The sequence below is a fragment of the Bos indicus x Bos taurus genome, chromosome 15, assembly GCF_003369695.1.
Source record: "Bos indicus x Bos taurus breed Angus x Brahman F1 hybrid chromosome 15, Bos_hybrid_MaternalHap_v2.0, whole genome shotgun sequence".
NCBI lineage: Eukaryota > Metazoa > Chordata > Mammalia > Artiodactyla > Bovidae > Bos > Bos indicus x Bos taurus.
The window spans coordinates 9159899-9187158 of record NC_040090.1 but is presented as its reverse complement, the minus strand read 5'-3'; the positions used below and the strand labels follow the sequence as shown (position 1 = coordinate 9187158).

The window sequence follows — 27260 nt, the reverse complement described above, 5'->3', positions numbered from 1 at the left end:
TAGCTCCTCCCTTGCTTGAATCAAAGGATGATCTCAAAAGGGATCCTAGAAGCCATTTGCCCTGGCCCCTTGGGGTGCAGGTGGCGACCCCGAGGCCAGACAAGGCAGGACTTCCCAAGGCCATCCTGTGAGAAGGAGCGAGCCCGGCTCTCTGGAACCCAGATCACTTTTTCTTGTCCAGGACTAAACTCTTGTGGTTCCTGACTTTTGCCAAAAAGTACTTTTTGCCTAATACATTTAGAATTGGGTTTCCCGATTATGGGGCATCAGAGATTCTCAAGGAAACTTTACAGGGGCCATTAATACCCCAATGGACCTCCCGGGGAGGAGGAGTGGACGTCCCTTTCCAATTCTCAGTCCTTTTGATCTGGAGTCTTGGTTTATTGCTGCTGTGGCCTTAACACTTTTTTTTTTTCCTTGTTAAGCTTTCTTTTTTAGAGACAGAGGGGCCTCTGGCTCCACACCTTCCCTAGGCATCAGTATCTTCTTGGAATTTTGTTTTCTTTTTTTTTTACTGTGGTTAAATATACATTGCTAGAATTTAATAATACTATTTTATTTTCATTGTATTCATTTTTATGGTTACCTCCTATTTATAGTAGCGTGATGCCCGTTTTCCATTTATGGTAATGATATAACATTTCATTGTAAAAACAAGCACATTTAAGTTTTTAAAAAAAGGGAGAGAGCGATAAAACAAACAAACAAAAAACCCAAGAGTTGATTTAAAGAAAGCTATTAAGCAAATGGTTCTGTCTAGTGTGCAGATTTGGCCAGATTATCCATGGAGGCAGAAGGGCTGAGGTCTGGGAAACTCTGACTTGGAATCAGAGCTTTCCTCCCAGCTGGGTGTCCCAATGTCCAAATGGCCTGCTCGGTCCTCCTCTCACAGCTCCCTTCTCCTGCTTAGCCCTGCTTGCTTCTGCCAATACCCCCGACCCTCAGAAACTCCATCCCTCCCTCCTGGTGCCTCTGGCCCCCACCTCCCAGGCCCCCAGCACCCTCATGGTAGGTTCACGCTTTCTTCCTCTTTAAATTTATGTGGCGCCTCGCATCCAAGGAGGCCCACACAGACAGCCTCTTCCAAGAGCATTCCAGAAACACAGAGCCTATGGGGTTTCTCAGTGCAAAGGGTCAGCCTCTCCCCCAACCCTATTTTGGCAGCTGAAGGGATGAATGTGGAGCCTGAAGCCCTTTCAAGTGTTCTTTGTCCTTGTTTTACAGAAACTGCGCTAAAGATTTTTCTTTCCTTGGGTTAGGCGTTGCTCACTCTGGGTCCATTTAAAAACTTTGGATCCAGGTGGATCCAGGTTTTTTTTTTTTCTCCCAGTCATTCCTCTAAGGTATTACCCTTGCCACCATTTACTCAGTGAAACAGTTGTAAGGACCAGACATCTTCGAAGTCCTTAGAAGGATGTATCCTTTTCCTGGAATGTGGGCAAGGAAAGGCAGCGACTTCCTGCCCCTTGCAAACACTGCCCGGTGGCCTGACATCATCTTGGACATTCCTGTCCAAGACTGAAGTAGGTTCAACTCCTATCAGTCACTCACTCCTTAGTGCGAATCAGTTGACCAAAGGGCCTCCCGCAGAGCTTGAGCGTGTTTGAATGTTCAGGCAGCCAGGCACTGGGTGTGGAAGCTTCAGAACTGGGACTCAAAAAATTGTTGCCCAGGGAAAAAGAGTTGGGCAACCCAGGCCTCCTCTCCTCTGGGGGGTTTGGGGGCACTTTCACTTGGGCTGTCTGCTTCGGTGGGCTTGCTTGCCCATTTTGTCTGGGGCAGGCGGGGCGTTAGCTACTTCACAGAAAAGGTTCAGAGGTTAAATGTCTCGGTGAAGTCATGTGTCAGTGGCTGGAGCGGGGGCTGTGGCTGAGGCAGTTGTACAAAGATGAACAGATAAGCCCTGAGATGGAGACACAGGTCTGGGCTCTTGAAATCAAGTCATTTGCCTCTTGTCTGGGGGCCGCACCCCCCAGCCCCTCTGGACACCCCCCCTTCCTGCTGCACCCCCTCCAGGTGTCTCTGTTAAAGACAGTAGTCCAAAGCAGTCCAGGGAGAGTGAATCCCCCTGGCTTTCAACAGGTCCTTCCAGGGCAGCGGGAAGCCGAGGAGCGAGGTCCCCACGGAGGATCATCCCACCCCCTGCCCTGAGGTCCGGTCAGGGACGTGGAGGGGGCAGCGTGGAAGTTTCCCTGGAACACTTCCCCTGTCTAGGGTACCCCTCTCTCCACACCCCCAGCGGATCTCCTGAATTCAGACAAACCAAGGGCGGGGAGGCGGGCAAGAGGGAAGGAAGGGGAGAAGAGCAAAGGGAGGCCCCAGGGGCCCCCGGGGCGAGGCCGGGATGCCGTCCAGAAGGCAGGGACCGAGGCCGGGAGGGAGCGAGGGGGGCCGGCCCGCCGGAGGAGACGTGCCTTCACGGCGGCGGCGGCGGCGGCGGCGGCGGCGGCTGGAGACTGAAGGGGAGGAGGTTCGGGGAGGGGAGGGAGTGCGGGCGAGAGCGAGGGAGGGACGGAGCGGCGGCGGGGAGGTGGGGCCGGCGGGCGGGCGGGCGGCTGCAGCTGCCGCCGGCGACTCCGGGGCTCCAGGCTGCGGGGCGGACGCAGCGCCGAGCGATCCACCGCGGAGCCGCGCGAGGCCGCCCGAGCCCCAGCCCCGAGCCCCGAGCCCCGAGCCCGGAGCGAGCGCCGCGGCCGCCTCGCGCCAGTCGGTCCCTGGACGCGCCGCCGCCGCCGCCACCGCCGGGAAGGCAGCGGGCACCGAGCAAGTTGCGAGCGCGCCTCTCCGCCCGGGGGAAAGTTTCCCCCGCGGCCGCCGACGCGAGTTGGCGCGGGGTCCGGCCGCTGCGGCTGGAAGGTAGGGGCCCCGCACCTCTGTGCCCTCCGCGCTCCCCGCCGCCGCGCCCCCCTGGGGACTTGGGGACCCACACGCGCTCCCCCCCACCCTGGCGTGGTGGGGGTGGAGGTGGAATGGGGGAGGGGGGTACCTCCCAGGATGGTCCTGGGGAAGCCCGGGAACCGAGTTCTACTTCGGCTATAGGCTGGGGAAGGGGCGGGGAAGACGTGCTCGCCCGCATCCGCGCTCCGAACCCGCCGAGGGCCGGCGGCTTCCCCCGGGGACAGGTGCACCGCTGCCCGGCGCTCCGGGCCGGGTGAGGAGGGGGCGCCTCCAGAACGGCGCGGGGCGGGGGCAGGTGTGGTTACGAGGTCTGGGGGCTCGGCGAGGGCTGAGTCCGGAGGGGAGGGGGTGCGCGCCACGCCGCTCTGTAAGGGGATTTGGAGGGGGCGCAGGTAGGGACTAGGGATTAGGAGCTAGGATCAGGGCTGTGGGGATTGCCCGGCCCAGCGGGGCCACTGAAGCCGGCCGCCTTCGGGGTCCCTGGGAGCGGGCCGGGGCGGGGGCGCCACGCTTTCCTTCGGGGAGGGGGTGGTTCCCCCTTTATTCCGAACGCGGTGTGTGCGGTTTGGGGAAGCCGAGACTCCGGTAGGTGCTCGGTGGATCCGAAACTCGAGCACATCCAGATTTAGGGGCGCAGCGGGAGAACGCTTGGAGGGTTGGCGGGCACGGGTGGGTTCGCGCCGGCTTGGCGTCCCGGCCGGATTGAGGGGAGTTGGCTCCCGCCAGGGGGCGCCCTTCTCTGGCCCTTTCACCCCTAGAAAGGCGAGTTCTGGATCCAGCGAGACAAACGCACGGAAATTCAGGAGCGACAGACCGCAACCACAGACCAACCCTCAACGCACGAGGGACCCCCCCACCCCCGAGGAAGCACCACACCCCAGGCGGAAAGGGGGAGAGGGTCGGAGTGCGAAGCTAGGGTACCCCCAGTTATAACCGTGCATTGGAAAGCTTGGCTTTCAGAAGCTGGTTTTTCTTGGGCGACCTGGCAGGATGTCTGGGTGAAAAAAAAATTTACCCCCAGAAAAACAAAAGGGAGGGGAACTTGACATTAACAGCAAATCGGTGTGAAATGACTGGATGGGAGAATTAACTTTCTGAGCTTTCTATGAAGCCTGAAACCTAGCTGGCTGAATGCACCCTTTTTTGTGAAAGTTGTACCTTTGTCCCAGGGATCTGGCCAGAGCCTTTTCTGGTGTGGGTGGGTTGAGGGTCTTGGGGTCGATCCTTTCTCTGGGCACAGGGTGGGGTTGATGGGGGCGCCTTAAAGACTTTAGCAGTCTAGTGGTAAATTTCTCAAACAAGAGCCCCTCCTCTTGGGGTCTGGAGGCCATAGGCCACATTCATCCGCTCATTTCACAATTATTGGTGGAAACCTGCTGTGTGTCCCACTGTGGGACTTTAGGGCCCCTGTGTGTTGAATCTGTGAGTCTGTGCTAAGGCCTTGGAAAGGAGAAAACTGCAGGCTTACATGAAGAGCCCCATCTTTGTCATGTGTGGGGCTGTCTGACATTGAAGGGACACTAAAGGGACTGTGGTCTCATCTTTCTCTAATTCTCTCCCTCCTCCCAGCACCCCGAGTGAGTACAAGTGAGCAAATCTAAGAATGTGCAGTGGCCTCGTAGCGGCCGGTGGAAGTTTTCATCTTTCTCTCGGCTCCAGACAGTGGCTCATTGGGTAGCCCCCCACCTCCTTCCTCTCATGTCCCCAGAGTCCCCTGCAAAGGTGATGGAAACGGGGTGGTCCTTGAAAGAGAGCTGAGGTTCTTGCTTTCGGTGTAGCAAATGTGTTTTTTATTGGATGCTCTCAAATTGCTGTAGGACAAAGTTGCCATGAAGAAAGAGCAGCATGGTTTTTATTTTGAATAGAAGAGGACATGAAGGGAGGAGACAGAGGAAAGGGTGGAGAGGCCTGCTGTCTCTGGGTTTGTCTTCAAGACATTCCACGGGGCCAGAAAACAAAAGGGGTTGTTTTGTTTGTGTTCAGTTTTGTTTTTTATGACTTGATTTTCGGCGGAGGGAAGCCTGCCCGGAATAGCCCTGCCCTTGGAACCTGGGAGTGAGCAAGGGGCCCCCAGAGGGCTGGCAGGTCTACGTTCTACCTGTCGTCCCTGCCCACCCGCTTCACACCCAACCTGCCCCGAGAAGAGGAGCGGACTGAGACTCCGAGGGCAGCGGACGTCCACTTTCGAGTACCACGTGTGCGCTCAGTCTGCTCCCTGGGAAACCCTAAGATCTCTGATCCAGTAGAATTTCAGGTCTCCTGGTCCAACAGTCCCCAGATACATTCAGATGGCAGACCTCTGGGGTATCTTTACCCAGCCCGAGGCTGAAATGGCAGTATATGGATGAAAGTTCCAGACCACTTTTTAGAGGCATCAGTTCATCTGGAGTAGGATTTAGGACATCTTGGGTTGATCCAGCAAAAACTGTCCCCCGCCTCCTTTCAAAACTGCCTCGTCAGCCGGGAAACAGCTCCCTGAATTACTGAATGAATTTTTAATGGTCTGGGGCCGGGCTGGGGTTGGAGGAGGCAGAATGGAGATAGAGCACAGGATAAACTTGTAAGATGAGGGTGTCAGCCCAGGAGATTCCGAGGGGGCCTTGCAACTTAAAATCAGGAGAGTCTGACATTTCAGGGTGCTAGGCAACCCTGTCTGTCTTCCATCCAGTGGGGGGCACCTCTCCTGGCCATGTCTTGCTCCGCTTTGCCCCTGCACAGCAACGTCAACCAGGAGCCTGTCAGCCATCAGACTGTGGCTTGGGGACAGAGATGGTGGTGTTGGTGACCAGTTCCTGCTGGGCTCCACATTTCTACCTGCAAGCTTGCACACTAGCTTTCTCTGGATGTCTGTCTAGCTTCCACTGTCTCTGTTTTCCTGGGCAGAGCAAATGGTGGCCCCTGTTAGGGACCCCTCTTTCCAGAGGGCTGCTTTTCTGGTCTATTTCATCAGCCATTGAGAAGGAAAACCAGGAACATTTGTTCATGCTCAGCTGGGACACAGCAAAGGGAGGGGGCCCTTTGGAAGCCAGCACTTTGGTCCCCCAGAGCAGATGATGGGTTGATGGGTATTTTCACAATCTGATGCTGTTAAGTAACCCACCAGCCTGGGCTCCTCCTGCTGCACGAGCTGCCACCTTGGACCCGCATCAGTGCTCTGCCCTGGGTGGTTGGGGGATAGAGTGTGCAGATAATGAAACGCTGATTAAGGAGAGAGGGAGAGAGACATGAGCTCCAGTGTTTGCAGCTGGCAAAGCAGATCTTTCATCTCGGCACTTGTTATCTTAAGGTCCAGCCCTTGCCCCTTGTTGGTACCCAAGACTACTGGTTTAATTAGTAATTAAACCACTTGGAGATGAGCGAAACCACGTGTGCTAGTCGTATGCATATGTGTACTTACTGATTGGCAACAGGATGCAGTGGAAAGGTCATTGGACCAGCTGAATCAGAAGGAGACCTGTGTTCTAGCCCCAATTCTGTTACAGCTGGAGCTGTGGGACTTCGAGTGAGACACTACCCCTCTCTGAGCCTCAGTTTCCCCATCTTTCTAGATGCAGTATGGTGAGGCAGTTAGGCTGCTTGGGTTTGAATGTCAGCTTCTACTTATTAGCTGTGTGACCTTAGGCCATTCAACCTCTGGTGCCTCAGTTTCCTGATCTGTAGAATGGGACTAATAATACTGCCTCAGATTGTTGTGAAATGTCAACAAGATAAAACATGTGAAACAGCACCGTGCCAGGCAGGGAGTTAATGCTCAACAAACGTTCAGTATCATCACTGTCATTATTATTACTTCTACTACTACTGTTATTGTGAAATGTTGGGGGATCAACGTTGATCCTTTCCAGCTCTGATATTTTGGGGCATGGTATACGTATGTGTTGGAGAAGGCGATGGCACCCCACTCCAGTACTCTTGCCTGGAAAATCCCATGGATGGAGGAGCCTGGTAGGCTGCAGTCCATGGGGTCGCTAAAAGTCGGACATGACTGAGTGACTTCACTTTCACCCATTGAAGAAGGAAATGGCAACCCACTCAGTGTTCTTGCCTGGAGAATCCCAGGGACGGGGGAGCCTGGTGGGCTGCCGTCTATGGGGTCGCACAGAGTCGGACACGACTGAAGCGACTTAGCAGCAGCATACGTGTGTGTGTGTGTGTGTGTGTGTGTGTGTGTGTGTCTGTGTCTGTGTGTCTGCTTTTGAGATGGAAGACTAGGGTGAATATTTTTGTTGCTTGTTTTCTTTTTTCTTCCTTTCCCTGCCTCACTGGAGGGACTCCTGAGTTAAAATCTTGTGCATGTTCTCATGATAGCCCCATCCTTGTGGCAGGAAGCCCAATGTGACGTCACTGAAAATATCCTGCTTTCTGGCACTTGAGGGATGATATTTCATCAGCTAGTAGATGCCCATCCTTTGTCTCCCACCCTTAACCATAGTACGAAGACCATATGTGCAGATAATGAGTTTAAGCTGATAAACAACTCCCAGATTCACCCAAATAAAAGGCCATCCTCCTAGAAGACACTTTCGACTTTAAAATAAATAATCTGGCTCCTTGGCTGCATTGCACTATGTCTGGCTGGCTCTTCTTCCCTCTCAGTGTTCTGCCCCTCGGTCTGTTGCAGGGACGTGGGCCGGGCCAGACCCATGGTCTGGGCTATGTCAGCCATCCTGGCGGGGCAGCCTCTAGCGGCACCTCGACCTCATCTCCCTCCAGCAGAGGCTGTTCTCTGAGGCATTCCAGCAATGATCTTCACGATGGCAGCTATTTGGGGAGTGCTTACCATCGGCTAGGACCTAGACAATGCTTCATCTCACCGCCAACCCTGAAAGCTGGTTCAGATATCGCACCCATTTCACAGATTAGAATGTAGGGCTCAGAAAAAGCAAGTCAGTAAGTGGGGGGCAGGGGGCTGGAATTAGATCCTAGGTCGATCTATTTCTCCCTTTTGTGCTTGAAACCATTCTGTAATGTTTCTTTCCCATCAAAACCGCCTGTGGAGCCCCAAAGCCCAGGAAAGATTTCCCTGAGAGATAATCAGGCCCCCTTCTCCCTGCTTTTGCTCACCTTCCAGGCTCAGAGTGCTTTACGAGATGCTCTTTTTTTCACCCTGTGTTGATTACTCAGCCATCCTGGGGACGCTGAGAGGTAGGAGTTTTTTGGGACAAGGTTGCTTATAGGAAGGGGATGATCTCATTCAGCCACAGAAAGTTGTAGCTGACAGAGGATGCGTGTTGGAGTCGCAGATGTGAACTTGCTTCTGGTGCCTGCCGTTTACTGGTATCCTTGGTTTCCAGTATCAAGCGAAGTAACACCAGCAACCACAGCAGATGACTCCAAACTCTCAGTGGCTTAACCTGTGGGTGCAGTTCTCACTCATGTACTCGTCTAACAGGGGTCTCTGCTCCACACGGTCACTTAGGGACCCAGGCGGACGGTGGATCCACCATCGTTGTAGCTGCACATCATGGGTGATGTGGCATCCATGGTTACTGCAGAAGGAGAGGAGAGTGATGGAGAAGGAAAAGGCCCAGGAAGACTCCACTGCCTCAGCTGGAGGTGACACACATCACCTCAGCTCCGGTGGATCGGTCAGAACTGTCACCTGGCCCCAAACCAGCTGCAAGGGAGGCTGCTATTTACCAGGCACTAACTCCTTGCATTTCTATTTCCTGGATAGAATACTTTGAGGATTCACTGAGATGATGCCTTTGAAGCTTCTAGCATAGACCTGGCACGTAGTCAGTCCTTAAAACATGGACGCTTCCTTTCCTTAATGATCCTTGATGTGCATTGCTCTTGGAGAAGGCACTGGCAACCCACTCCAGTACTCTTGCCTGGAAACTCCCATGGACGGAGGAGCCTGGTAGGCTGCAGTCCATGGGATCGCTAAGAGTCGGACACTACTGAGCGACTTCACTTTCACTTTTATGCATTGGAGAAGGAAATGGCAACCCACTCCAGTGTTCTTGCCTGGAGAATCCCAGGGACGATGGGCTGCCGTCTATGGGGTTGCACAGAGCTGGACACGGCTGACATGACTTAGCATCAGCAGTGCATTGCTCTTAGGAGATTACAGACAGTGTACCTGGAAACAATCTCTGGGCAGATGATGTAGTGCCCATAATACACGGGAGAGAGGCAGGGCTCAGATAGGCCCAGGGACTGACCTGTGAACACACAGCAAGGGTGCAGAGCCAGGCCCTTGACCTTCGACCCAGAGCTCCCATGGCCTCCTTTGCCCTACTGAAATTTGCTGCTCTGAGGACTTCTTCCAAGACCCTCCAGAACCTACTTCTTCTGTTTCTTCTTCCCACTCCCTAATGGGGAAGAGCTCTGTGTTCATCTTCTGTGTGTGCAAGGGGCAGGGGGAGAGGAGGCTGGGGGAGGCTGCAGGAACTATCTGGAAGCTGAGGCAGTAGCACTGGGGCTTGAGAAGGCTTGGTTGTAAATACTCCTGGTGAAAGCCATAGGCATTTGGGCCCTACATACATTGCTTTGGGAACTGCTGTGCATTCGAGCTTTAGGGTGCCCCCCAAATGACAGAAAGTTACCTGGGCTCCTTTCCCATCTCTGTAGCCTCCCCCTTCCCCTTTCGCTCCTCGTGGGACTGAGCAAGTAAAGAGAGTCTAATGAGGCTTCCCAGCCCTGTAAGATGGTCAAATTTAGATTTGAATCCTGACTCCCCTGCTTTAGCATGAGTGCATCTTTCTGAGCCTCAGTTTTCTTCTCTGTAAAACGGAAAGAATGTAGAAAGCTATAAAGCTAATTACGCGCCTGGCACTTAGTAGGTGTCAGGATGTTTGCGCATTGCTCCTCGCCCACTTGAGTTAGAAGGGAGCGAAGCCTCTGGCCAGGGACCAGCATCTGAGGCAAGGCTCCAAGTGCTCCCCCCTCCCCAAAGTCCCCCCCCGACCCCCAACACACCCATCCTTCACTCCCGTCTCTTGGATGGAGAGGCTCTGGGCTCCCATCCTGGGTGGCCTCCGGCTGGGCTCTTGTGTTGAACTAATACGGCTTCCATTTGAAATGGGAGAAGAATTTGGAGCCCCGGCCCTTGGATTTAGGCCCGTCTTTTCATGTCTAATTACCACTGTGGGCGCAGGGCCTGGGGGTGCCTCTGAGAGAGGCCCCCTCCCTTGGTGCCGCCTCTCCGGCTGGGACAGATTGCCGCGTTCTTGCTGGCCAAGAGCGCCTCAGCCTCCTGGGGGCGCGGCAGCCCGCCACCACCTGGTTCCTGGCATACAGGGCTCCCTCCCTAGGGCGAGCCCAAGGTACTCATTTTTTCTGTTCTTTTAGCCTCCAGGGCAATGAGGGGCTCCTCCAGCCAAAATATAAACACCCCGAGGATAATGGGGATTTACTGTCCCCTCCCTTGCAAAAGACCTCCCAGGAATAGCTGGTGGACTGGACACTGGGGTGGAAGGGTCTTTGGGAAGGTTTGACTCCTTAAGACAGGATTCAGAGATGGCCTGTGTACCCCTGAGTAGAGGAGACGATTGTTCCTGGGGCACAGAGAGACTGGCCTCCCACTGCGGCTGCCACCAATATGCCCACGGCTTCTCTGAGAAGCAGTGGGGTGGGGGGGTGGCAAGCCAGTTAGGCTGAGAGTCAGGCACTGTGAGGTCCCTAAAACACATCTCATTCACTCCTGCCCCCAGATGTCAGCTGCTGCAGCCCCTCCCCACTAAACCCTGGGACAGAGCTTTGGACGAGCTCAAGAGCCCCATGAGGCTGTATTGGTTTCCCAGGGCTGCAGTGATAAATACCCTAAACTGGGAGCTTCAAACCACAGACATTCATCCTCTCACAGTTCTGGGGGCTGAAAGTCCAACGCCAAGGTGTCAGCAGGGCTCCAGGGCAGGGTCCTCCCTTGCTCCTGGGGCTGTTGGCAGCTCTTGCTGTTCCTTGGCTTGTGGACTCATCACCCCAGTCCCCTCTCCTGTCATCACAGGTGTTCTCCCTGTGTCTGTCCTTCCTCTTCTTACGAGGACTCCAGTCACATTGGGTTAGAGCCTAATGACCTCATCTGAACTCGATGACATTGGCAAAGACCCTGTTTTCAAATAAGGTCACGGATCGGCGGTTAGGATGGCAACACAGCTTTGGGGGGCACACAATTCAATCCATAACAGGTGGGTATGTTATCAGTCAAGGTCATTCAACTATATAATTAGTAACGGGTAATCTCTGTATATTTCAGTCTTCTTATCAATAAAGTGAGGATTTGCACCCACTTCGTGGCCTAGTTAAAAGCATCAGAAGAGTCAGTGTCTGCATCAGACATACTCTGTCCACCACTGACATTTGTCAGATGCTGCTTTCCATATTTGTTCCCTCCCAACAGTCTTGGAGGGGCTTCCCGGCTGGCACTAGTGGTAAAGACCCCGCCTGCCAGTGCAGGAGATGTAAGAGACATGGTTTCAATCCCTGGGTCGGGAAGATCCCCTAGACAAGGAAATGGCAACCCACTCCAGTATTCTTGCTTGGAGAATCCCATGGACAGAGGAGCCTGGCGGTCCACAGTTCATGGGGTCACAAAGAGTCGAAGGCGACTGAAGCAACTTAGCACACAGCACACAACAGGCTTGGAAGGGTGTTGGGTGTTCAGTATGGGCTTAAGAAACATCAATGCATGTGGATCGTAACTGATTGCAGATAGGATGTTTTCTAGAAAGAATGATTTGAAAGGACTGCAGGAAAGGCACCCTTTACTTTTTTTTTTTTTTTTTGACTTACCTTTCTTGGGGGTGGGGTGCCTGTTGTCTCCATCTCCTCTCAGGCTAAGATGTCTGGTCCTGATGAATTATCCTTGCTGTTTACCCTAGGTTCACCTTCAGCACCAGAGATCACTGTGATGTTGGCAAGTTGGGTTCCTCTCCCCCGGGGGCAGTGTCCCGACTTCTCTGCATGAGAAGGGGGCCTAGGATGGACTAGCTGAGGCTCCCAGTCCCCGAGCCCATCCCACAGGGACCCTGGAGGGTTTGGAGGCTCAGCTGTGGAGGCCGAGGTTCAGATACACAGCTCCATCCCGTGCATTGAAAGCAGAAGAGGCAACATGCCATGCAGGGTTAGGCGTTCTGAGCGTAAGGGCCCTGGTTCAAGTCCCAGTTCGGCCACAGCCCATGACTTTCAGTGGCCTTTAACCAAATACTTAAGTTCTCTGTACCACCATAAGGTTTTTTTTTAAACTGAGTTCTAATTGACATAAAACATTATATTAGTTTCAGATGTACAACATAGTTACCCAATTTTTGTATGTTTTGCGAAATGATCACCATCATTTTATCTTTTATGAAGATAACATAAGATTAAAATGCATAAATGTATCTTGTAGGATTGAACGGGGCACCTCAAAAGTGTTCAGTGAATGTTGGAATTATTCTGATTACTTTATTTATGATGTGTTTTCCTCAGCGGGGTGAGGGCAGAGACTTGTCTGTCTCATTCTCCATGGTGCCCACAGCATGTGTAACTCAGTGCCCGGGACAGAATAGATGGATGTTCATAGGTGTTCATACATGCTGAATGAATGAATGAATTCTTAGAGCTATTTGGGATCTCATCCTTCTTTGCTGTGCACCAAGGCCTCTACCGGTAACCCCCTTAGGTGGGGGCCCTGGGGATAGTATGGGGACAAACCCAGGGGGGTGCCGGGGGTGCCCGGACAAACTCATGAAAGACAGACACATCTGGGGGCTGGGGCAGCAAAGGCCTCCCCATGGAAGTAAGTACAAGTTAAAGCTTGGGGGATGAGGAGGAGCTGGGGAAGAGGAGCCTGGAAGGTTGTGGGTGCCAGGAAATAGGCTGTGGGGTGGCCGCTGGGGAGAGCCATGCTCACGAGCTTCCGGTGCCCTGAGACCCATGAAGGAGCAGATGGCCACGACCAGCAGAGACACTCGCCCACATGCTGCCACACGGAAGGCCAGTCCTCCTCCGGTATTGTTACCTAGCAGGGGTACCTCACTCGAGGTGGCCGGATCTATGAAATGCCAGCTGGATCAGAGGCTCCTCATCCCATTTACAGACAGTTAACTCTCAGATTCCCGTTCCTCCCTACCGCCTTAAAAATAAAATTCAATTTACTGACGTTCAACCTGCATGCTTTGTTAGAGGAAACATCTGTTGTGTAATGCGATCGTGCTGGCCATCTTGCACTCTTTTGGAAACCCTTTCCATAGATTCTCACTTGCGTTTATTTTCGTGTATGTGCTGCCAAAGCGAGCACCTCACTTGTGTTTCTAAGACTTTCTGGCAACTTTTGCCCCCTCTGCCGCCCAAGCCTACCACCCTCTGCTCCAGCCTAGCACCACCTGGCTTCCTTCTCTTGCCCTTACCCGAACAGGGCCACTCTGAATGCTCTTCCCCAATCACTACAATCTCTCCCTCCTTCTTTAGCTACCCAACTCCCCTGTATCCTTTGGATCCCATCACTTCCTCCAAGAAGCCGTCCTTGACTTCCAAGTGGGCCAAATTTCTCACCCATTGGCTCTGATGGCTCCACTATGCTGTCTGCTTAGTCCCTCAGTCATGTCCAACTCTGTACCACCCCATGGACTATAGCCCAGCAGGCTCCTCTGTCCTGGGGGATTCTCCAGGCAAGTATACTGGAGTGGGTTGCCATGCTCCCTCCAGGGAATCTTCCCAACCCAGGGACAGAACCCAGGTATTCCTCATTGCAGGCAGATTATTTACTCACCAGGGAAGCCCATGAATACTAGAGTGTGTAGCCTATCCCTTCTCCAGGGGATATTCCTGACCCAGGGATCAAACCAGGGTCTCCTGCATTGCAGGTGGATTCTTTACCAGCTGAGCTACCAGGGAAGCCCCGATGGCTCCACTATCCTCTTCTTAACAGGAAGTTTGTCAAAATTGGGTGATTGTTGACTTGTGTGTGTGATTATTTAACTTCCATCTCCCCATTCTAGCGTAACCTCTGGAGGGCAGGGACCCTGTCAGCCTTGGCCCATCCCTGGGGTCCAGGCACCTGGCAGGTGCCCACAAAATGCCTTCCTCCATTCTTACCTTTGCAGACCGGTCTTTTTCAGGTGGTTTCAGGTAATGAGTGTAGCTAACATGTATTGATCAGTTTCAGTGTGCCAGGCACTTACGAGCCCTGTCTCATCCAAAGGGATGGTTTACAGTCCCAACTCTATCACTCACCAGCTCTGCAGGGTTGGGCAAGTTACTCAACCTCTTTGTTCATCACTTTCTTGTCCATAAAATGGGACTAAAAATAATACCTAATTTATTGGGTTGTTGCGAGCACTAAGTAAGTTGATTCTTATCAAATTTATTTTTTCACAGTTTTGGGTAGAAGGGTAGAAGTTCATGATCAAAGTGTTGGCAGATGCAGTTTCTTCTGAGGTCTCTCTCCTAGGCTTGCAGCAGGCTGTCTACTCCCTGGGTCCTTTGTGCTCATGTACCTCTGGTGTCCCCTGAGGGTCCAATCTGGTGTCCCCTGGGGGTCCAAATCTCTTTTTATAAGGGCATTAGTTGGATTGGATTACGACCCACCCTAAAAGCCTCGTTTTAATTTGATCATCTCTTTAAAGACCCGGCATTACATGGTCTGTTCCCTGGCTCTGCTCCTCTGTGGGACACCGTCTTCTCTGTTGGAGCTGGTTCGTGTCTTATCAGCCAGAGTGGGAGGAAATCAGGATCCAGGGGGCTCGAGGCCTCTCACCCTGGCCCTTTGCTCCCTTCCAGTCCTTAACTCCTCTGTTTGACAGCAACTGCCAAACCTCTAAGGGAATTGGGACCCATGGTACTGCAGGGGACTGAGAGGGAGGTGAGAAGAAGTGGGAGGGTCCTAGGAAGTCGGGGTGGGTCATTGATTCTGGGTTTTTCTCACTCTCTATAGTTCTTTTTCTTTTCTTTTTTTTTTTTTTACTTTCCAGAAGCTCTTTGAAATGAACCACTTTTTATTGGTAAAAGACCAAAGAAAAAATAATCAGAATAAACATAGAGAGTATAGAAATAGAACAAAAGCAGATTCAATGGAAACCGAGTTTTAAGCCCATCTCCTTACCCAGACCCGTCGTGAGCAACCCCCAATCCTGCTGAATTGTTTGCCCAGTAAATGAGCACAGCTGTGTATAAGCTGCCCGTTATTCCTATATACAGTAGGTCCCTCACGTATGAAGGAATTCCATTTCCAAGAACACATTCCTAAGTCCAGTTCGTAAGTCTAACAGTTAGCCTAGGTACCCAACTGTATGTATATATGTCCTATATACAGTATAGTGAAGTGAAGTCGTTCAGTCATGTCCAACTCTGTGGCCCCATGGACTGTAGCCCACCAGGCTCCTCCACCCATGGCATTTTCCAGGCAAGAGTACTGGAGTGGGTTGCCATTTCCTTCTCCAGGGGATCTTCCTGACCCAGGGATCGAACCTGGGGCTCCAGCATTGCAGGCAGACGCTTTTACTGTCTGAGTAACCAAGTCTGCCAGTATATATGTATATATATGTATATTTGTCATATATATAGTAGGTACCTCACGTATGAAGCTCCATTCCACGAACATGTTCATAAGTTCAATTTGTAAGTCCAACAAAGTTAGCCTAGGTACCCAACTAACACGATCTGCTATATAATACTATACTGTAACAGGTTTATAATACTTTTCACACTAACAATTGCTATTGCTATTGCTAAGTCACTTCAGTCGTGTCCGACTCTGTGCGACCCCATAGACGGCAGCCCAACAGGCTCCCCCGTCCCTGGGATTCTCCAGGCAAGAACACTGGAGTGGGTTGCCATTTCCTTCTCCAATGCATGAAAGTGAAAAGTGAAAGTGAAGTCGCTCAGTTGTGTCCAACCCTCAGCGACCCCATGGACTGCAGCCTTCCAGGCTCCTCCATCCATGGGATTTTCCAGGCAAGACAAGACATAAAAGCAAACACAATAAATAAATAAAACATTTTTAATCTTTCAGTACAGTACCTTGAAGAGTATAGTAGTACCAGGACAACAGCTGGCACCCAGGGTTGCATTGTTGAATGTTTGCAGCTTGAAGCGAGGGGGCTTACCGCCCCTGGAGGCATTCACCCTTTCTACTTTGCATCTTGCATGTTTTCACTGGTTCTGTCTTAGCATGTACACTTCTGCCTTGGTCTAGATGGGGGTCTCCAAAAACATGCCCTGAGCAAGGGTTTGGGTTCAGTTAAGTTCAGTTCAGTTGCTCAGTCGTGTCCGACTCTTTGCGACCCCATGAATCGCAGCACGCCAGGCCTCCCTGTCCATCACCATCTCCCGGAGTTTACTCAGACTCACGTTCATCGAGTCGGTGATGCCATCCAGCCATCTCATCCTCTGTCGTCCCCTCTTCCTCCTGCCCCCAATCCCTCCCAGCATCAGAGTCTTTTCCAATGAGTCAGCTCTTCGCATGAGGTGGCCAAAGTACTGGAGTTTCAGCTTTAGCATCATTCTTTCCAAAGAATACCCAGGTACAAAGAGTGTATGTATGGCGAGGTTGTCCCAGATGGGTGAGTGGGCAGGGAGGGGTGAAATGAAAGACGCTCAATCGTGTCCGACTCTTTGCTACCCCATGGACTGCATAGTCCATGGAATTCTCCAGGCCAGAATACTGGAGTGAGTAGCCTTTCCCTTCTCCAGGGGATCTTCCCAACCCAGGGATCAAACCCAGGTCTCCCGCATTGCAGGCGGATTCTTTACCAGCTGAGCCACAAGGGAAGCCCAGGAATACTGGAGTGGGTAGCCTATCCCTTCTCCAGAGGAAATGAAGGGAGGAGAGCCAATCAAAGATGTGTTAACAGGCTGCCTCCTGCTGTGGGCAACTGGGGCCCCATCCCGCTGGGGACCCTCCCAGAGACTGTGTGAAGCACCCCTCAGACTTGGCCCAGCAAGTGGTCACCAACTTCCATCTCTCACTGGTTGAGGGTGGCTCCTGGGGACATCAGCTTCTGGAAGCTTCCAGCCTGCCTTCAAGCCAAGAGACTGAATGGGGATGCTTGAGTAAGGCCTCCTGGAGTCAGCAGAACTGTCCCCAAAGACATAGGGAGCCTCCAGAGTGGACTGCGGGGTAGGGGAGAGGCACGGCTCCCGTGTCAGTTACTTGCCACGTCGTCTCAGGATGGGTGCCTGGTATACCCCTGTGTGGACAGCATGATGCCTTTGCTGGATTCCTTACTGCTGAAGTGAATTGCTTTTCTGGGACACACCTCTTTCTCGCTGCTCCTTCATGCAGACAGTCTGTGGTGACCACCTCCTGTGGAGTGGCCAGCCTGGGTCAGTGGCCATCTTCTCTTTCCATAGTTTCTGGGTCCTCTCTGGCCTCTTCCTGGCCCCTGCCCATCCCTACTTAGTCCCTACAGATGTCATTTATGACCCTTTCATCTCATGGGGCCGGGAGCCTGCCCTAGTGGGGTCTCTGAAAGACCCTGGGGCCCTTTGGAGAGTATTTGTGAGAGAGGGGTTAGCAGGTCACTCCAGAGAGTGGTTTCCACCTTCCCCCAGGGTTGGACGAGGACGTCCGCTGGCAGATCAAAAGGCTTTTTGTTGTTGTTTTATTTTCCTTTCCAGCGGCTTCTTGCTGGGGAAGCAGGCTGTGGAGCCAAGGCAAACAGAGTGACCTCTGAGGCCACTGCTGCTGGTTCTGTGAGGCTGAGGAGATAGAGGTCAGGTTGCAGGGGCTGCGGAGGGGCTGGAGTGGGGGTCACAGGTGGTGGCTCTCCCCGGGGGGGGGCCCTTCCCTCTTCTGAGCCCAGAGACCGAACGGGGACTACGGGAGCCAAGCTCAGAGCCTGGGATGGGCTCACGAAAGCCTGGGAATTGGGTAGGGGCACCAAGAGGACTGAGGAGGGCATGGCAACCCACTCCAGTATTCTTGTCTGGAGAATCGCCATGGACAGAGGAGCCTGGCGGGCTACAGTCCATGGGGTCGTGGAGTCAGACACAACTGAAGCGACTTAACATGCACGCACCAAGAGGGCTGGACTAGACCGAACCCCTGAATTGCCGTCCTTACCGTTGTTCCCCAACTGAAGAGGTGGGGCGAGCACTGGACTGGGAGTCCAGACAGTCAGAACCTAGACTTAACCCTGTTTGGGCTGCAGCCAGCGCTCAAGTCTGCTGCAGACCTCTGACATCACACCCACAGCCTGGGCAGCACGACTGCTCCTCCTCCACGTCTCCTCTGACTCTAGAACCGCCCCTTAGTGTCTCCAACAGGGACTACAACCGAAAGGCCTCCAATCCCCTGGAGAAAAGCGCTCAGGAAGCCAAGGCGTGGTTGTTGATGGAAGCGGGGGTGTTGTTTAAATAAATTAAAAGTGCAAGAGGAAAATCCATCAGCATTATTCTCAATAGCGGGGATGATATGCCTAACATTTCCTCCCTTTCATTTGATCATTTTCTCTTCTCAAAATAGTTTGGAGAAAGAAAATGTCTGATGATTTGCCGCACAATAAGCTCAAATAAATATAGTCTTTAAAAAAAAAAGTGGTTGCTATGTAATTGAATTGAAATAATAGGCAATTTTTGTTTCTGAGTAGCCCTACCAGTCACAAAGCTTTATTCAAACCTGTTGGAGAGGTGCATGTGTGTGTGTTTGTGGGCAAAGAAAAAAAATCTCTGTTAAGGAATCTTTAAGCAAAGCAATAATAATGATAACAATAAATTTAAATAAAGTTCTGTGCATGTCTGCTGGGGAGAAATGTACAGGTTTAAAATTAAATGCTTTTCAAGAAGGAAGAGTTCTGAAGGCAGCTGTAGAGCCCAGGTGGTATTTGAGTGGGGATATAAAATACGTAAGGGGGGATTCCGGCTTCTGAATTCCACACTTCAGATCCTGACTATCCAAATCCTCACCAGCTTCATGGCCTTGGCAAGTTTTTAATCCTAACTGAACCTCAGTTTCCTCATCTGGAAAAAAGGGGACAGTTCAAGCTGGATCCACCTGGTGCTGCATGTGGCATGACCTTCTACATTGGTTCTCTTTCCTCCCCTTTCCATCCCAGAAGCACAGCAGAATTTTTCCATGTATCCAGTAGACACCCATGTATATGATCTCATTTGATGCCCAACAGTCCGACTGGGGTGAGATTTTTAATCCTTGTTTTATGGAAGGGAAACTTGAGGTGCTAAGATAATGGAATCCCATAGATCACCAGGTTGTTTGGAGTGGTAAGGGTTTCTCTGAACCATTACAAGGCCCAGCCTTTTCCAATGCAAGAGGATCCTGGCCTGGGAGGTCTGTTGAATGCAGAAGAGGGTTCCTGGTGTTGCTTGGTGTAGACATTCATTCATTCTTTCTTTCTTCCATCATGTGTCCAGTCAGCTCTCCGCATCCCCAGATTTTGCACCGGTGGATTCAACCAACTGTGGATTGAAAACATTCAAAGGTAAAAATTTCAGAAAGTTCCACAACAAGCAAAACTTGAATTTGCCACACTCCAGCAACTGTTTGGGCTGCCCCAGTGGCTCAGTGGTAAAGAATCCACCTGCCAGTGCGGAAGATGCAAGAGACGTGGTTTCAATCCCTGGGTTAGGAAGATCCCCTGGAGTAAAAGGTGGTAACCCACTCTACTATTCTTGCTTGGAAAATTCCATGGACCATGGAGCCCGGTGAACTACTCCACGGGGTGGCAAAGAGTCGGACAGGACTGAGCAACTGAGAGAGAGAACAACTATTTACATAGCATTTACATTTGGTGGTTCAGGTGGTAAAGAATCTGCCTATAGTGCAGGAGACTGAGATTCCATCCCTGGGTCGGGAAGATTCCCTGGCAACCCACTCCAGTATTCTTGCCTAAAGAATTCCATGGACAGAGGAGCCTGTGAGTCTATGGAGACGCAAAAAGTCGAACATGACTGAGCAGCTCATACTTTCACTTTTCCCTTTGGGTATTATCATAAGATGATGTCAAGGAAACAGAAGGATAGGTGTAGGTTATATGTAAACACTACACCATTTTATACGCAGGATCAGTGGATTTTGCTATCCATGGAGGTCCTGTGATCAGTCTTGAGGGATGACTGTACTAGACTTTTACTGAAGATTTGAGGTGGAGGGGGCTACATCCAGAAGATGTAAAACCACGCAGTTCAACACTGGTCTTGAAGCCCCTGAACCACACCCACTGTGAGGAATTCTCTCCTGGGTCCCTGACTCAGGTTTCACCCTCTTGGCTACCCCTCTCATGTCCCAACCTTTGCCCCTGTCTCAGGTCCCCTCTGTCCCTCTCTCTGAGGACATGGAATTTCTGGTCTCCTGGAAGATCCCCTGTTGCTTATGTGGGTGACTCAGGCTTGGTACTGCTCTCACTTGGAGAATGATGGGAACTCAGCTTCTCCAGCACCCACCTCGCCCTCCTTCCCTCCCACACAAAGTCGCCCTTTGTCAGAGATTTTTTTACCAGTCCTGGCTGGGCTCCTGATGCTGCTTGATTTTCTGAGACTATCTGTGCCTTGGTACCTAAAGGATCTTGAGAGAATATTTTTCTTAAAGGTCCTCCCATAGGGAGTGGGAGGTCATCTCCCTAGTACACGTCTGTAGTCTTGTCTCTCCTGCCAGTTAACAGAATGGTGTGAACAGAGGTAGTATTTATTCCCCCAAAAGAGAATTAAGGAGCTGATGTCACACCAATGCGTACACATGTGTGCACTTGGATGGGTTTTTCTGGGCCCTGAGCCTGGGCCTTGGGCTTCCCAGGTGGTACTAATGGTAAAGAACGTGTCTGCCAATGCAGGAGACAGAAGACATGGAGGTTCAAGCCCTGGATCAGGGAGATCCCCTGAAGGAGGGCATGGTAACCCATTCCAGTATTTTTGCCTGGAGAATTGCATGGACAGAGGAGCCTGGAGGGCTACAATCCATGGGGTCACAAGGAGTCAGACACGACTGAAGGGACTTGGCACACACACAAGAACCTGGGCCTTAAGGCATCACCAAGGGCCATGGTGGAAATCAGTGCGATGTTGAAGGCAGCAGATGACTGTACCTTTGGGATGGGGACAGGATTAGGGCAAGGTCCATTCCAGCCAGTTCAGTAGTAATGGGACGAGAACCTTGTGCGGCAGCAGTCAGAATTTGGGCCTGGGGTCAGGCCATCATGGGTAGATTCTGACCCTGTCACTTTCTTGTGTGTGTGTGTGTGTGTGTGTGTGTGTGTGTGTGTGTATGTGTGTATGTGTATGAGAGAGAGAGAGAGAGAGAGCAACCTCGAGGTGGTTTCTTTTCATTCCATGTGAAACTAGATAAGAGCAGTGCAGGTTGGTGGGAAGCTGAGTAACTCCATCAGGTCCTGCCATGAACACGAGTCCTCAGAAGTTTGGGGAGAGGTGTGTGCAAGGGTAGGAATTCCCCACATTTTGAGCTGGACGTCTCCCAAGCACTGCAGGCATTCCGGGTCTTGCCTTCAGTCTCCGATGTGGATGTGGGCGTGGACGGGCATGTTGGGTGCCTTCCTCTGCCACCCCAGGGAGCCCCAAAGCTCTATAGAAGGCAAAGACTTTGGAGGTGAAGATACAGCTGTTCCCAAGGGGGGAGATGCTGTTTTAAGACAATCCAAGGACTCAGTTTTGGGTACCTTTGGCTAAAAATGACCTGGAAAGGCAGATCTGCAGATGTGAGGGATCTTTTAGTATTTTTGAGCTTAAAAGAAAAAAAAAAATTCTAGCATGAGCAAGGGGAGAAGAGCGAGAAGGAGCCATCTGGCCTGGTTGAGGGGAGAAAATGAAATTGCTTGGTTTTCATTTGCAGCAAAGCGCACTGTGAGTTTTTCTGCAAATGTTAATAAAGACAGAAAGCGGTGGGACCACAGAGGCCCCCCCTGCCCCTCCCTGGCTGCTGCTGGAAGCTCTTCATCTTGGAGCCCTCCCTGGGTTTGTGTGGATTATCGCATTGGAAAACAACAATTTTCAACCATGTTGGGTCACCGAACTCAGCTGCATTAGGGAAAATCTCTTTCTTAGAGCCCAGGGATCAGCTTGAGAATGACTTCTCGCCGGCTCTGGGCCGAGGCCTTGTCTCTGAGCTGAGATCCCAGCCTGCGGCCAGCCTGGACGCTGTCTCCACTGTTTACTGCTTAGCGGGGAAGAAGTGAACCAGATGTGATTGGTGCGGGATGAATGAGGTTACCATTGTGTTTCTGGCTTTTCCAGTAGTTCCTAATTGGTTGTGAGAGGTCCCCTGGAGAGAGTGAAAGAGCCCTGGATTAGCAATGGGGAGATGGTTCAAGTTCCCCTTGGGCAAGGCACTAGCCCTCTCTGGACTTGTTTGCCACCCATAAAACCCATAGCCAAAAACCCAAACAAACAAAAATATCCCAGGGCAGAGATAAATTATCTTCATGGCAAGCTTCTTGGGTTGGCGTGGGAATCAGAATCAGAGCAGTTGAAGAATGGAGCCAGGCTTGGGTTTGGTCCCTTCTCTGTTTCTTACCCATCCAGATGTTAAAAAAGCTGAGCCACTTGAGAAAGGAGCAAGCATTTCCAGAGGCCAATACTGAATAGCAGGAGCAGCAAATACACATGTGGGCATGCTAAGTTGCTCCAGTCGTGTCCGACTCTTTGCAAACCTATGGACCATAGCCTGCCAGGCTCCTCTGTCCATGGGATTCTCCAGGCAAGAATCCTGAGTGGGTTGCCATGCCCTCATCCAGGGGATCTTCCCGACCTAGGCGTCTAACCCACATCTCCAAAGTCTCCTGTACTGGGAGATGGGTTCTTTACCACTAGCGCCAACTGGGAAGGCCTGGTGGCAAATACATTTAATCTCAAATGCCAACTCTGATCAATTAGTAGGGTCTGCTGAAGGGTAGATCAGGCTGGGTTACTTGGGCTCAGCAGGAAGGAGGGCCAAGATCAATTATTGATGTCTGTTATGGTTGGAGGAAGTTGGAGTGTTAGCCCACAGGGTAGATTTAGGGTACCCTAGGGTGCTAGGTAGGCTTCCCAGGTGGCACTAGTGGTAAAGAGCCCACCTGCCAATGCAGGAGACACAAAGAGATGTGGGTTCAATGCCTAGGTCGGGAAGATCCCCTGGAGGAGGGCACGGCACTCTAGGATTCTTGCCTGGAGAATGCCATGGACAGAGGAGCCTGGCGGGTGACAGTCCAGAGGGTCACACACAGTCAGACACGACTGAAGTGATGGAGCACCTCCAGGGTGCTAGAGACTAGCTGCTTGGAAGCTGGGTGCTCTGCTGTCACTGGCTTTGTGCTCTATGGCCTCACGCAAAGGTTCTTAATTAGGATACATTCCCAAATAATCATGCCTGGGTGTCTGTGTTCTCAGGAAGTCTCATCAGTACTAGCGCAGTGCTGGGCATGTGTAGTTTGAAGAGATTGTTCAAATAATTGCAATGTGTTGGGCTGGCCAAAAATTCTTTCGGATTTTTCTATAAGATGTTACAGAAACATCTGAACAAATTTTTAGGCCAACCCAGTAATTTTATCCTCATAGAGAACTATGGATGGAGGTTCAATGACATTGTACAGGAGACAGGAATCAAGACCATTCCCAAGAAAAAGAAATGCAAAAAAGCAAAATGGCTGTCTGAGGAGGCCTTACAAATAGCTGTGAAAAGAAGGAAAGTGAAAAGCAAAGCAGAAAAGGAAAGATATACCCATTTGAATGCAGAGTTCCAAAGAATAGCAAAGAGAGATAAGAAAGCCTTCCTCAGTGATCAGTGCAAAGAAATAGAGGAAAACAACAGAATGGGGAAGACCTGAGATCTCTTCAAGAAAATTAGAGATACCAAGGGAACATTTCATGCAAAGATGGGCTCAATAAAGGACAGAAATGGTAGGGACCTAACAGAAGCAGAAGATATTAAGAAGAGGTGGCAAGAATACACAGAAGAACTGTACAAAAAAGATCTTCACGGCCCAGGTAATCACGATGGTGTGATCACTCACCTAGAGCCAGACATCCTGAAATGTGAAGTCAAGTAGGCCTTAGGAAGCATCACTATGAACAAAGCTAGTGAAGGTGATGGAATTCCAGTTGAGCTATTTCAAATCCTGAAAGATGATGCTGTGAAAGTGCTGCACTCAATATGCCAGCAAATTTGGAAAACTCAGCAGTGGCCACAGGACTGGAAAAGGTTAGTTTTCATTCCAGTCCCAAAGAAAGGCAATGCCAAAGAATGCTTAAACTACCGCACAATTGCACTTATTTCACACACTAGTAAAGTAATGCTCAAAATTCTCCAAGCCAGACTTCAGCAGTACGTGAACTGTGAACTTCCAGATGTTCAAGCTGGTTTTAGAAAAGGCAGAGGAACCAGAGACCAAATTGCCAACATCCTCTGGATCATCGAAAAAGCAAGAGAGTTCCAGAAAAAACATCTATTTCTGCTTTGTCGACGATGCCAAAGCCTTTGACTGTGTGGATCAGAATAAACTGTGGAAAATTCTTCAAGAGATGGGAATACCAGACCACCTGACCTGCCTCTTGAGAAACCTATAAGCAGGTCAGGAAGCAACAGTTAGAACTGGACATAGAACAACAGACTGGTTCCAAATAGGAAAAGGAGTACATCAAGGCTGTATATTGTCACCCTGCTTATTTAACTTCTATGCAGAGTACATCATGAGAAACGCTGGGCTGGAAGAAGCACAAGCTGGAATCAAGATTGCCGGGAGAAATATCAATAACCTCAGATATGCAGATGACACCACCCTTATGGCAGAAAGTGAAGAACTAAAGAGCCTCTTGATGAAAGTGAAAGAGGAGAATGAAAAAGTTGACTTACAGCTCAATAGTCAGAAAACTAAGATCATGGTATCCGGTCCCATCACTTCATGGGAAATAGATGGGGAAACAGTGGAAACAGTGACAGACTATTTTTCTGGGCTCCAAAGTCACTGCAGATGGTGATTGCAGCCATGAAATTAAAAGATGCTTACTCCTTGGAAGGAAAGTTATGACCAACCTAGACAGCATATTCAAAAGCAGAGACATTACTTTGCCAACAAAGGTCCATCTAGTCAAGGCCGTGGTTTTTCCAGTGGTCATGTATGGATGTGAGAGTTGGATTATAAAGAAAGCTGAGCACAGAAGAATTGATGCTTTTGAACTGTGGTGTTGGAGAAGATTCTTGAGAGTCCCTGGGACTGCAAGGAGATCCAACCAGTCCATCCTAAAGGAGATCAGTCCTGGGTGTTCATTGGAAGGACTGATGTTGAAGCTGAAACTCCAGTACTTTGGCCATCTGATGTGAAGAGTTGACTCATTTGAAAAGACCCTGATGCTGGGAAAGATTGAGGGCAGGAGGAGAAGGGGATGACAGAGGATCAGATGGTTGGATGGCATCACCAAGTCAATGGACATGGGTTTGGGTGAACTCCGGGAGTTGGTGATGGACAGGGAGGCCTGGTGTGCTGTGATTCATGGGGTCGCAAAGAGTTGGAGACAACTGAGCGACTGAAATGAACTGAACTGAACTGAGAGAAATAGTCGCTGAAGGACGGCCTTTGACACTAACTGAGGTCTCAGTCACTCATCACTGTGGTGAGGGGGAATGTTAGAATCTTCCCTACTGTATCAGATGAACGTGTGAGGCACTGCAGAAGATGGTTTGGCTGGTGGCTACAATGAATGAAGAGCATAGGCCAAAGGTGCAACATGAACATGGTGGCCTGCAGGCCAGATCCTAGCTGGAGATGTATCTTGTTTAAGGCGCACAATGTTTAGGACGTAACCGACTCAACATTAAAATATTGGGTGTGTGTGCGTGCTTAGTCGCTTCGGTCATGTCCGACTCTTTGCGACCAGTGGACGGTAGCCCACCAGGATCCTCTGTCCATGGGATTCTCCAGGCAAGAATACTGGAGTGGGTTGCCATTTCCTTCTCCAGGAGATCTTCCTGACCTGGGGATCGAACCTGTGTCTGCCTGCATCTCCTGCATTGCAGGTGGATTCTTTACCTACTGAGCCACCTAGGAAGCCCAGCTAAAGCATACATAGACCATGCATACAGAGATCATATGAGCCAAGAATTCCACTCTTAAGTATACTTCCAATAGGACGTGTACATGTGCTCCTAAAAGGCATGTATAAGAATGTCTGTGCCCTCGTTCTCCATAAGAGATGATACCTGGAAACAACTCAATTTTCATCAGTCCTAGAATGGATATAGGAGTGCTACACAGCAGAGAATGAATGCACTCTTGCTGCTGATGGCAGTTTGGGGGGAAATCTCAGAAAACTGATATTGAGCAGAAGACCCCAGAGGTGAAAATGAATACACAGAAGGATTCTATTTATATAAAGTTCAAAGTCAGCGAAATGAAGCAATGGTGTTAAATCAAGCCATGATAGTGGTTCCATTTGGGCGTAAGTCAGGAAGAGCCTGGAAGAGGGCACCAGGGGCTTCTGGGAGCTGGTTTGTTTCTTTTAGTGTTCTGCTTGCTGGGTTTACAGGTGTGTCCAGTTTGGGACTATTCACGGAGCTGTACATTTCAGATCCAGGTACTTTTCTGCTTATAGGTTATATTTCAATATATTGCATTGTTAACAGAAAACAGAATTCTAGCCAGTTGAAAAAGAGATGTAGTATAGAACTCTAGGTTTCTGGTTTCCTTGACAAAGGGGCGCCTTCAGGGCAAGAGCAGGCTGAGGGTGAGCAGGGGCTGCCCCCTCGGAGCAGATTGTCTGTTTCAGGTCGTTTGTTAGGATTTGCCTTTGAAACGCTGCCCTCGGTGACTCCCAGCCTCCTTCAGAGAGAAAGGCTTTGTTGGTGAGTGATGGGTGACATAGAATGGGCAAAGTCTCCAGGTCAGGCTGGCTTCGGTCCCGACCACACGGACACTTAAAATTTTGTAGACGTTGGGCAAGTTATTTAGTCTCTCTGAGCCTCGGTTAACCTGTTTGCAAAGCCAGAAGAGTAACATCCACTGCAAAGGATTGTTCAGGGGTCGGGACAAGATTAGGATGAGAAAATGCGTGGTGTGTCTTGTGGCTGGGTCTGCCTGGCAGAGCGACATTTGCCTGGTGCTGTCCCTTCATGTCCACTGGGAGCATGAGAGGCTATGGTCACTGAGATGTGGCCCACGTCCCTTTACTGAAGTCGATGTGGGAGATGGGAGACCTTCTCTCTGGTCTAGTCCTGTGCACCAGGGCCTGGCTTTCATGGAAGGGCAGGGCCTTCCTCTGGCTGGTCAGGGCCAGGCGCCCAGGCAAAGTGATGCCCACAGCTCCTAATAGCTAATACTGCCCATCATGGTGCCAGGTACTCCTGCAGAGGCGGGCATCTGCTTTGCCCTGTGGACAGCTGGGAACCTGCCATCTTCACTCCTTTCTTGGTCCTGGTGCCTGCTTCTCCATCCTGCGTGCAGTGGCCAGAGCAGCCCTCCTTAAAGGGAGGGTCCTCAGGAACAGAGTGCTTCTGGAAG

The 27260-nt window shown here is 51.0% G+C and overlaps 1 protein-coding gene across 6 annotated transcripts in view; it reads left to right on the top strand.

The window, feature by feature from the left end:
* Positions 1-2562: 2562 nt before the first annotated feature.
* Positions 2563-27260, top strand: part of TSPAN18 (tetraspanin 18) — a 215614-nt gene continuing 190916 nt past the window's right edge. For 5 of the 6 annotated variants that reach the window (XM_027562593.1, XM_027562592.1, XM_027562591.1 and 2 more), the window contains exon 1: positions 2563-2856. The gene's annotated coding sequence lies outside the window, so the exon portion shown is untranslated. Of the gene's footprint in view, positions 2857-19232; positions 19263-27260 lie in introns of those variants that run through there. The other variant, XM_027562589.1, reaches the window with a different exon arrangement.